Below are 9,739 nucleotides of genomic sequence, written 5' to 3' on the forward strand. Positions count from 1 at the left end.
TGCACTCTTGATGTCCAATTTTTACTGTTCTGTCTATTTGAGATGAAATGAACATTGTGGACAGTTTTCAGCAAGTTGCAACATGGAAATACAGAAATAAGCACTTTTCCATAAACAAGCTCTAAATCATGTTTGATGCACTCTGGATAAAAAATGTTTTTGTTATGTCTATTTGAGATAAAATAAACATTGTGGACAGTTTTCAGCAAGTTGCAACATGGAAATACAGAAATAAGCACTTTTCCATAAACAAGCTCTAAATCATGTTTGATGCACTCTGGATAAAAAAATGTTTTTGTTGTCTATTTGAGATAAAATAAACATTGTGGACAGTTTTCAACAAGTTGCAACATGGAAATACAGAAATAAGCACTTTTCCATAAACAAGCTCTAAATCATGTTTGATGCACTCTGGATGTCCAATTTTTACTGTTCTGTCTATTTGAGATGAAATGAACATTGTGGACAGTTTTCAGCAAGTTGCAACATGGAAATACAGAAATAAGCACTTTTCCATAAACAAGCTCTAAATCATGTTTGATGCACTCTGGATGTCCAATTTTTACTGTTCTGTCTATTTGAGATGAAATGAACATTGTGGACAGTTTTCAGCAAGTTGCAACATGGAAATACAGAAATAAGCACTTTTCCATAAACAAGCTCTAAATCATGTTTGATGCACTCTTGATGTCCAATTTTTACTGTTCTGTCTATTTGAGATGAAATGAACATTGTGGACAGTTTTCAGCAAGTTGCAACATGGAAATACAGAAATAAGCACTTTTCCATAAACAAGCTCTAAATCATGTTTGATGCACTCTGAATGTCCAATTTTTACTGTTCTGTCTATTTGAGATGAAATGAACATTGTGGACAGTTTTCAGCAAGTTGCAACATTGGAAATACAGAAATAAGCACTTTTCCATAAACAAGCTCTAAATCATGTTTGATGCACTCTGGATATTTTTTTTTTTTTGTTATGTCTATTTGAGATAAAATAAACATTGTGGACAGTTTTCAGCAAGTTGCAACATGGAAATACAGAAATAAGCACTTTTCCATAAACAAGCTCTAAATCATGTTTGATGCACTCTGGATAAAAAAATGTTTTTTTCGTCTATTTGAGATAAAATAAACATTGTGGACAGTTTTCAGCAAGTTGCAACATGGAAATACAGAAATAAGCACTTTTCCATAAACAAGCTCTAAATCATGTTTGATGCACTCTGGATGTCCAATTTTTACTGTTCTGTCTATTTGAGATGAAATGAACATTGTGGACAGTTTTCAGCAAGTTGCAACATGGAAATACAGAAATAAGCACTTTTCCATAAACAAGCTCTAAATCATGTTTGATGCACTCTGGATGTCCAATGTTTACTGTTCTGTCTATTTGAGATGAAATGAACATTGTGGACAGTTTTCAGCAAGTTGCAACATGGAAATACAGAAATATGCACTTTTACATAAACAAGCTCTAAATCATGTTTGATGCACTCTGGATGTCCAATTTGTACTGTTCTGTCTATTTGAGATGAAATTAACATTGTGGACAGTTTTCAGCAAGTTGCAACATGGAAATACAGAAATAAGCACTTTTCCATAAACAAGCTCTAAATCATGTTTGATGCACTCTGGATAAAAAATGTTTTTGTTATGTCTATTTGAGATAAAATAAACATTGTGGACAGTTTTCAGCAAGTTGCAACATGGAAATACAGAAATAAGCACTTTTCCATAAACAAGCTCTAAATCATGTTTGATGCACTCTGGATAAAAAAATGTTTTTGTTATGTCTATTTGAGATAAAATAAACATTGTGGACAGTTTTCAGCAAGTTGCAAAATGGAAATACAGAAATAAGCACTTTTCCATAAACAAGCTCTAAATCATGTTTGATGCACTCTGGATATAAAAATGTTTTTGTTATGTCTATTTGAGATGAAATAAACATTGTGGACAGTTTTCAGCAAGTTGCAACATGGAAATACAGAAATAAGCACTTTTCCATAAACAAGCTCTAAATCATGTTTGATGCACTCTGGATGTCCAATTTTTACTATTCTGTCTATTTGAGATGAAATGAACATTGTGGGCAGTTTTCAGCAAGTTGCAACATGGAAATACAGAAATAAGCACTTTTCCATAAACAAGCTCTAAATCATGTTTGATGCACTCTGGATATCCAATTTTTGCTGTGCTGTCTATTCGAGTTGATATGAACACCGTGGACAGTTTTTCAGCAAGTTGCAACATTGAATTACAGAAATAAGCACTTTTCCATAAACAAGCTCTAAATCATGTTTTGATGCACTCTGGATATCCAATTTTTGCTGTGCTGTCTATTCGAGTTGAAATGAACACCGTGGACAGTTTTCAGCAAGTTGCAACATTGAAATGCAGAAATAAGCACTTTTCCATAAACAAGCTCTAAATCACGTTTTGATGCACTCTGGATGTCCAATTTTTGCTGTGCTGTGTTATGTTATGAACACTGTAGACTGTTTTCAGCAAGTTGCAACAATACAGAAATACCTTTTTTCCAAAAACAAGCTCTAAACCATGTTTGATGCACACTGGATGTCCAAGTTTAGCTGTGCTGTCTATTTAAAATGAAATGAACATTGTGCACAGTTTTCAGCAAGTTGCAACAATACAGAAATAACTTTTTTTTCTCCATAAACAAGCTCTAAATCATGTTTGATGCACTCTGGATGTCCAATTTTTGCTGTGATGTCTATTCGAGTTGAAATGAACACCGTGCACAGTTTTCAGCAAGTTGCAACATTGAAATGCAGAAATAAGCACTTTTCCAGAAACAAAGTTCTAAATCATGTTTGAAGCACTCTGGATAAAAAAAAAAATGTTATGTTTATTCGAGATGTTATGAACACTGTAGACTGTTTTTAGCAAGTTGCAACATTGAAATGCAGAAATAAGCACTTTTCCATAAACAAGCTCTAAATCATGTTTTGATGCACTCTGGATGTCCAATTTTTACTGTTCTGTCTATTCGAGTTGAAATGAACACCGTGCACAGTTTTCAGCAAGTTGCAACATACAGAAATAACTTTTTTTCCATAAACAAGCTCTAAATCTTGTTTTGATGGACTCTGGATGTCCAACTTTTCTGTGATGTCTATTTGAGATGTTATGAACACTGTAGACTGTTTTCAGCAAGTTGCAACATACAGAAATAACTTTTTTTCCATAAACAAGCTCTAAATCATGTTTGATGCACTCTGGATGTCCAATTTTTGCTGTGCTGTCTGTTCGAGTTGAAATGAACACTGTGGACAGTTTTCAGCAAGTTGCAACATTGAAATGCAGAAATAAGCACTTTTCCATAAACAAGCTCTAAATCATGTTTGAAGCACTCTGGATAAAAAAATGTTTTGTTATGTTTATTCGAGATGTTATGAACACTGTAGACTGTTTTCAGCAAGTTGCAACATTGAAATGCAGAAATCATGTTTATGGAAAAGTGTTTATTTCTGTATGTTGCAACTTGTTGAAAATTGTCCACAGTGATCCTATCATCTATTTTAAACTGTTCTACAAGAATTTTGACTTACAGTGTGCATCAAACATGATTTAGACCTTGTTTATGGAAAAGTGTTTGTGTTTTTCAAGGCTTCAACTTGCTGATAATTGTCCACAGTGTTCAAATCATCTGCTTTAACCCTTTCACATGTACCATCACACGGGTGTGATCGTTCTACAGTGGTCCCTGAAGCGTACGATCATACCCGTGTGATTAGAACACTCATTTAGAATGCTCGTTTAGAACGGCAGTTTCGAATGACGCAACAATCAGCGTTTGAGCTGGCCACACTTTTTTCAGAAACTATTTACACAAACACAGTCCTCACAAAGTTATGTCCAGAATGTCAGCAGTTTATTTTTGGATGGAATGTTCAGATATTCACAGAAGTAAATATAGCATAACACAATCATCCTAACCGGAAAAAATGTAGGCTACATTTTTCCTAGCGCTGAGGAAAGATTGACCCAACACAAGCAGTCATATTTTCTAACTCTGACATAAACTACAATATGAATTAGCTAATAGCAATTCCTATATATAATTAATCACATCACGGGTGAGCTCACCATTGATCGAAATAACTAGTTAAAACACAGAAATCGAAAGTAATCCGACGATTAGTTTCAGCGCGCAGCCATGCATTTATTCCCTCACAGAACCGAAGATAATAAGAGAAGATGAGATAAGTTTGGTCTGTTTTTTTTGAAGGGGTGTGCCATCTACCGTCGCTCACATCCCACCATTAATTTCCGGAAGTCCTCAAAAAATGAGTGAACTCACCTCATTTTGTTATAACATCTTTGGTCAAACAGACGTGAAACCCGGAATGTATTGTATGTCAACAAACATGGCTACACAGCTGGAATTAGCTTAGCTCATCATAATCAGTACAACCTTCAAAAATTTATTTAACACACATAATATGTGCCCATTACAATCTGTGCAAGAATCGGAATGCATGATTTGTCACTTAGAATTGAAAATGTGAATAAAACCGTAAATACACAAATAATTGCCTCACAAAACATTTTCTGATAGTGATTTATTACAAGTGGTAGTCAACCACGTAACCTCCCACGCCATTCAGTGTTGTTGTTTATGTATGTAGCTAGTGAGCTAAACTGTAGCATTAACAATGTCTTTCAAAATGAGACAACTCACAAATGTGGAAATTCTGGAGATGTTTTAAAATACTGACAATGAGTCTGAAAGTCAGGAATCAGATTCTGACAGTGACAGTGAGGAGCTGCCCCCCAACCTTGTAGCCATTGAGAACCCTGAATCTGAATTTCCCTTGTCCACTGACGAAGTACCAGGTCCCTTTGCAGATGCTGGTGGTGATGGAGGCAGACCGACAGTGGATGAAGTACAGGAATTCTGTGGTAGCTGGAAGGCCACCAGTCATTTCACCCCTCCTGGCCCTGCTGTTTGCTTTGATGAGTCCCAGTCTGGAGTGCAACGCCCCTTGCCATTTCCAACTGAGGCAGAGTGCTTCAAGTTGTTTCTGACAGAGGAGCTGGTGGGAGACATAGTTGAGGAGACCAATCGCTATGCCTTAGAGCTACAGGAGAAGAGAGAGCCAGGAGTGAGGGGGAAACTTGCTAAATGGGTGACAACCACAATTTGTGAAATGTATACCTTCCTGGTGACAGTCCTTCTCATGGGAATAGTAAAGAAGAACTCCCTAAGAGAATACTGGAGCACAGATTCTATGTTTGCAACTCCCTTCTTTGCCACCCTCTTTTCCCAAGACCGCTTCCTAGTTCTGCTGCGTTGCCTGCATTTCATCAACAATGCTACTGCCATCCTAAGTGACCCGTTATACAAAATAAGAAATGTTCTTATCAGCCTGACATCAGCATTTGGTTGGGTCTATGTGCCATACAAGGACCTATGCATTGATGAGTCCCTGATGTTATGGAAAGGTAGGCTGGCGTTCCGTCAATATATTCCCTCCAAAATGCACAGGTTTGTGGAGTCAAGTTCTTTGTCATGTGCGACGTGAAGACAGGATTTGTCCAGGATATTATAGTTTACACAGGGTCCACCACTGACATCAAACATTATGAGGGGCTTGGGGTGTCAGGGTCCGTGGTGATGACCATGCTGGCTCCTCATCTTGGCAAGGGACACACTTTGTACGTGGACAATTGGTACAGCAGTCCCACACTCTTCCAGCATCTGCTCTCCAACAGCACAGGGGCCTGTGGCACAGTCAGGTCGAACAGAAAGGGGATGCCGGCATTCGGATGCAGGAAGATGCAGAGAGGGGAGGTGGAGTTCCAGGAGAACGGTCAACAGCTGGCAGTGAAGTGGCATGACAAGCGAGACGTCCATGTCCTCTCCACTGTCCATACAGCAACCATGTCGGCCACAGGGAAGGTGGACCACCTGACGGGAGAGAGATTGATCAAACCAGATTGTGTGCTTGATTATAACCTCACAATGGGGGCAGTGGATAAGGCGGACATGATAAACAGCTTTGTGGAATGCACTCGGAAAACGACTAAGTGGTATAAGAAGATATTTTTCCATCTGATCGACACTGCTGCCCTCAACGGCAGCATAGTTCACTGCCAACTAACTAACAGGTGAGATGATTACTGACCAAGGTATTTTTGTAATTGGATGTACAGTTCACATACAAATCCATTATGCAATTATAGTGACAATATCTCACCTACCTACCCACTGCCTCATCATCCTCTAACATTCCTCATCCTCCCCACTCCCTCATAGGTAAAGTAATTACCTACCAAAAATACAGAGAGAACCTCATGAGAGAGCTGCTGGAGGAGCACCACACCCCTCGGCGTCCATCCACTGGGGGTCGTCCTGCTGTAGACAATCCCCTACGCCTCACTGCACGGCATTTTCCCTGCAAAGTCCCTCAAACTGCTTCTCAAGGTAGTCGCACACGGAGGCATTGCAAAGTCTGCCTGTCTGGCGCCAGGAGAAGTAAGCAGAGGAAGATGACAAAATACATGTGTTTAGCTTGTGATACACCTCTATGTATTTCACCATGCTTTGAGGAGTATCACATGCTCAAGCATTATTGAGCACATCTGCAGCAACGAGTGACTGACTGACCTGACAGGTGACTTGACAAGTGACCAGCCATGATACTATGCCTTTAGAGATGGGGGTGGAAATGCAGTTGTTGTTCAGTCACTGCATGGATATTAAATATGGGTTATGCATATTCAGTTTTTTCTCCTCTAGTAAAACAAGTTGTTGAAACAACTACCAATACTGCAATAAAATAGATAACTATTACATATTGGCATATGTGTTTTCTTGCTGTGTTTTCATCCAGCTGTTAAGGAGTGTACGTTAGCATACAAAAGCTGTCCTCATTCTTCAGCTCCAAAGATGTCCAAATATATTATGCTCCATACATACAGTACGCTACAATAGAAATGTGGAATGGAAAATGGAAAATGTGAACTGCACAAACAATTGGGAAGTGCTTGGGGAATTTTGTCAGTGTCAGAAATGTCCCAAAAATGTAATTGTCCGCAAAAGTAAAAAATGACTATTTTTATATGTGAATGAATGAGGAGGCAGAACACACCTAAATTCAAACTGTTTTTAGAAAATAAAAATTTGTTAGAAAATCATTTGAAATTGAAGTTGAAACAACCTATAAATATAAACAGGCTGTGTGCTTTAGTTTGAGGGCAGCACGGATAAAATGTACTGTTACGTATCAATCACATTCTGGAACGGAGAGAACATTCTAACATCACGTGCATAAAAAAAACTCACGCTGGGGCGACCGTTAGAGATATTTGGAACTCACACATGAAAGGGTTGAGCCCTTACTGCTGCTCGATCATCCTATTTTTCTAACTTAATTGAGGAAAATAAGAACAATCCGAAATTCCTTTTTAATACTGTCGCAAAGCTAACTAAAAAGCAGCATTCCCCAAGAGAGGATGACTTTCACTTTAGCAGTGATAAATTCATGAACTTCTTTGAGGAAAAGATTATGATTATTAGAAAGCAAATTACGGACTCCTCTTTAAACCTGCGTATTCCTCCAAACCTCAGTTGTCCTGAGTCTGCACAACTCTGCCAGGACCTAGGATCAAGAGAGACGCTCAAGTGTTTTAGTACTATATCTCTTGACACAATGATGAAAATAATCATGGCCTCTAAACCTTCAAGCTGCATACTGGACCCTATTCCAACTAAACTACTGAAAGAGCTGCTTCCTGTGCTTGGCCCTCCTATGTTGAACATAATAAACGGCTCTCTATCCACTGGATGTGTACCAAACTCACTAAAAGTGGCAGTAATAAAGCCTCTCTTGAAAAAGCCAAACCTTGACCCAGAAAATATAAAAAACTATCGGCCTATATCGAATCTTCCATTCCTCTCAAAAATTTTTGAGATGGCTGTTGCGCAGCAACTCACTGCAACAGTCTGTTTATGCCTCTTCATGCGGTGACATCGATAGACCGGTCGTGGGTCCGGATATTGTAGCCCAGGAGTATGCTTCGGTGTTAGCACAGGAGTTCTGGCCGGGCTAGCTTCAAGCTAAGTGGATGGAAACGCTAGCCAGGAGTAGTCATTCGGGGTTGCGGTTAGCTAGTTAGCTAGTTGTGAAGATCCAGATGAAAAAGTTCCGTTTGCGGTGGGAATCCGGGGATAAAAATAATAGGTCCGTTATGCTCTGGTTAGAGTCGCGTTGTTCGAACTGGCGAGAGCTTTCCGAGCTAAAGGTTAGCTGATGACCGCTAGCAATGGTTTGCTGACTGATAGCTGGTAGTTAGCTGGTTAGCTTCAGTTGAGGGTTTCCGGATCCGAAAGTAAATATAAATACTTTAGGAAAAAAAAGCAGATCCAGATCCACTCCATTGGTGGAGGCGGGTTTAGATGTTTAGATGCGGGTTTAGATGTTTAGAGAGTATTTAGATGTTGAGGTTTAGAAAAATGTTTTAAAAGATATGTAAAAAAAAACAAATATATACAAGGGGCACGACACGACACGACAAAACGTCTGACTGCTACGCCATCTTGTTTATGGAAAACTGTCTATAAATGTATTTCATGGTTGCAACTTGCTTAAAATTGTCCACAGCGTTCCTATCATCTAGTTTAAAGAGTACTGCAAAAAAAAAATACTCACAGAGTGCATAGACCTTGTTTATGGAAAACTGTTAATAACTGTATTTCATGGTTGTGTTGTGATGTTGTATTAGTTAATGTGACGACTGTTGTTCATCGAATGATTAAAGTTTCTAATTGCGTGATTAACTGAATCAATTTTTATTGAGTTTCTATTTCCCAAATTAACTCAGAGTATCAGAATATCGATTTTACAACAGCCGCTAATGAACCAATTGCCTCTACCAATCTCGTTCTGAACGTCGTATAGCCCGTGAATCTGCACGGACCCGGGTCTCACCAATAAGTTCGTACCACTCCAATCTTAGTTTAATATTTATTTACTAAAAAGCTAAAATGCTGATAGAAGATACACATAGACAAAACACATTATAGGCTATTGATTAGAACTTAGTATAACGGGCCAACACTCTATGGCGCGTGTTACCCAAAATGGGGATTTCAAAAGAGAGAGAAAAAAGAAAATACACAAGAGAAATATATATTTGGGTGACTTTGTCAGCTATGCTATTCTAACCCTTGCCTTGCCCCAATCTGCCGCTCTTATGGGTCAGAAAATAATGTTGTAATTACGTGGGGATGATCTCCGAGGATTCTCTGCCTAGGCCTTCAGCTGTTCGATGACGCACTGCTCCGGCGCACCTCTCTGACCGTCCTCCCGATGTCAGTGTCCTTTTGGCTTAGGAGTCTGTTCCCTCACCCTTTGCTCTGGAAGGGGTTTTCTGAGGACAGACAGCTCTGTAGCTCAGAGCTCACAGCATAGGAATGAAACCCTTTAGATACCACGATTCGATGGGAGATGGAGGCTAGGTGGTTCGACTTTAATTCACCCGCTTAGACACAGCTACTCATCCGTAGCTTGGGTAGAAAAGGATTTCTTTGTCTTCAAACTTGCTCTGGGTTCGTTTACTTTTTAGACCTTGCTGCAGCTTGGGTCACGTAGTCCTCCTGTAAATTCTATTCTCACAGGTTTTATACCCTTGTATAAAGCTTCAATGCCATACAACACTCCTTCCGTGGCCTCCAACTGCTCTTAAACGCTAGTAAAACCAAATGCTT

The 9,739-nt window shown here is 39.1% G+C and overlaps 1 long non-coding RNA gene across 1 annotated transcript; it reads right to left on the reverse strand.

The window, feature by feature from the left end:
• Positions 1–5,269: 5,269 nt before the first annotated feature.
• LOC116363409 (uncharacterized) lies at positions 5,270–6,776 on the reverse strand. Its single transcript, XR_004207857.1, has 3 exons — positions 6,638–6,776; positions 6,304–6,486; positions 5,270–5,938 (listed from the first exon to the last, which is right to left on the reverse strand). It is a non-coding gene; the product is annotated as an uncharacterized LOC116363409 (long non-coding RNA).
• Positions 6,777–9,739: the final 2,963 nt, after the last annotated feature.

Source organism: Oncorhynchus kisutch, unplaced genomic scaffold, assembly GCF_002021735.2.
Source record: "Oncorhynchus kisutch isolate 150728-3 unplaced genomic scaffold, Okis_V2 scaffold928, whole genome shotgun sequence".
In the NCBI taxonomy this organism is placed as follows: domain Eukaryota; kingdom Metazoa; phylum Chordata; class Actinopteri; order Salmoniformes; family Salmonidae; genus Oncorhynchus; species Oncorhynchus kisutch.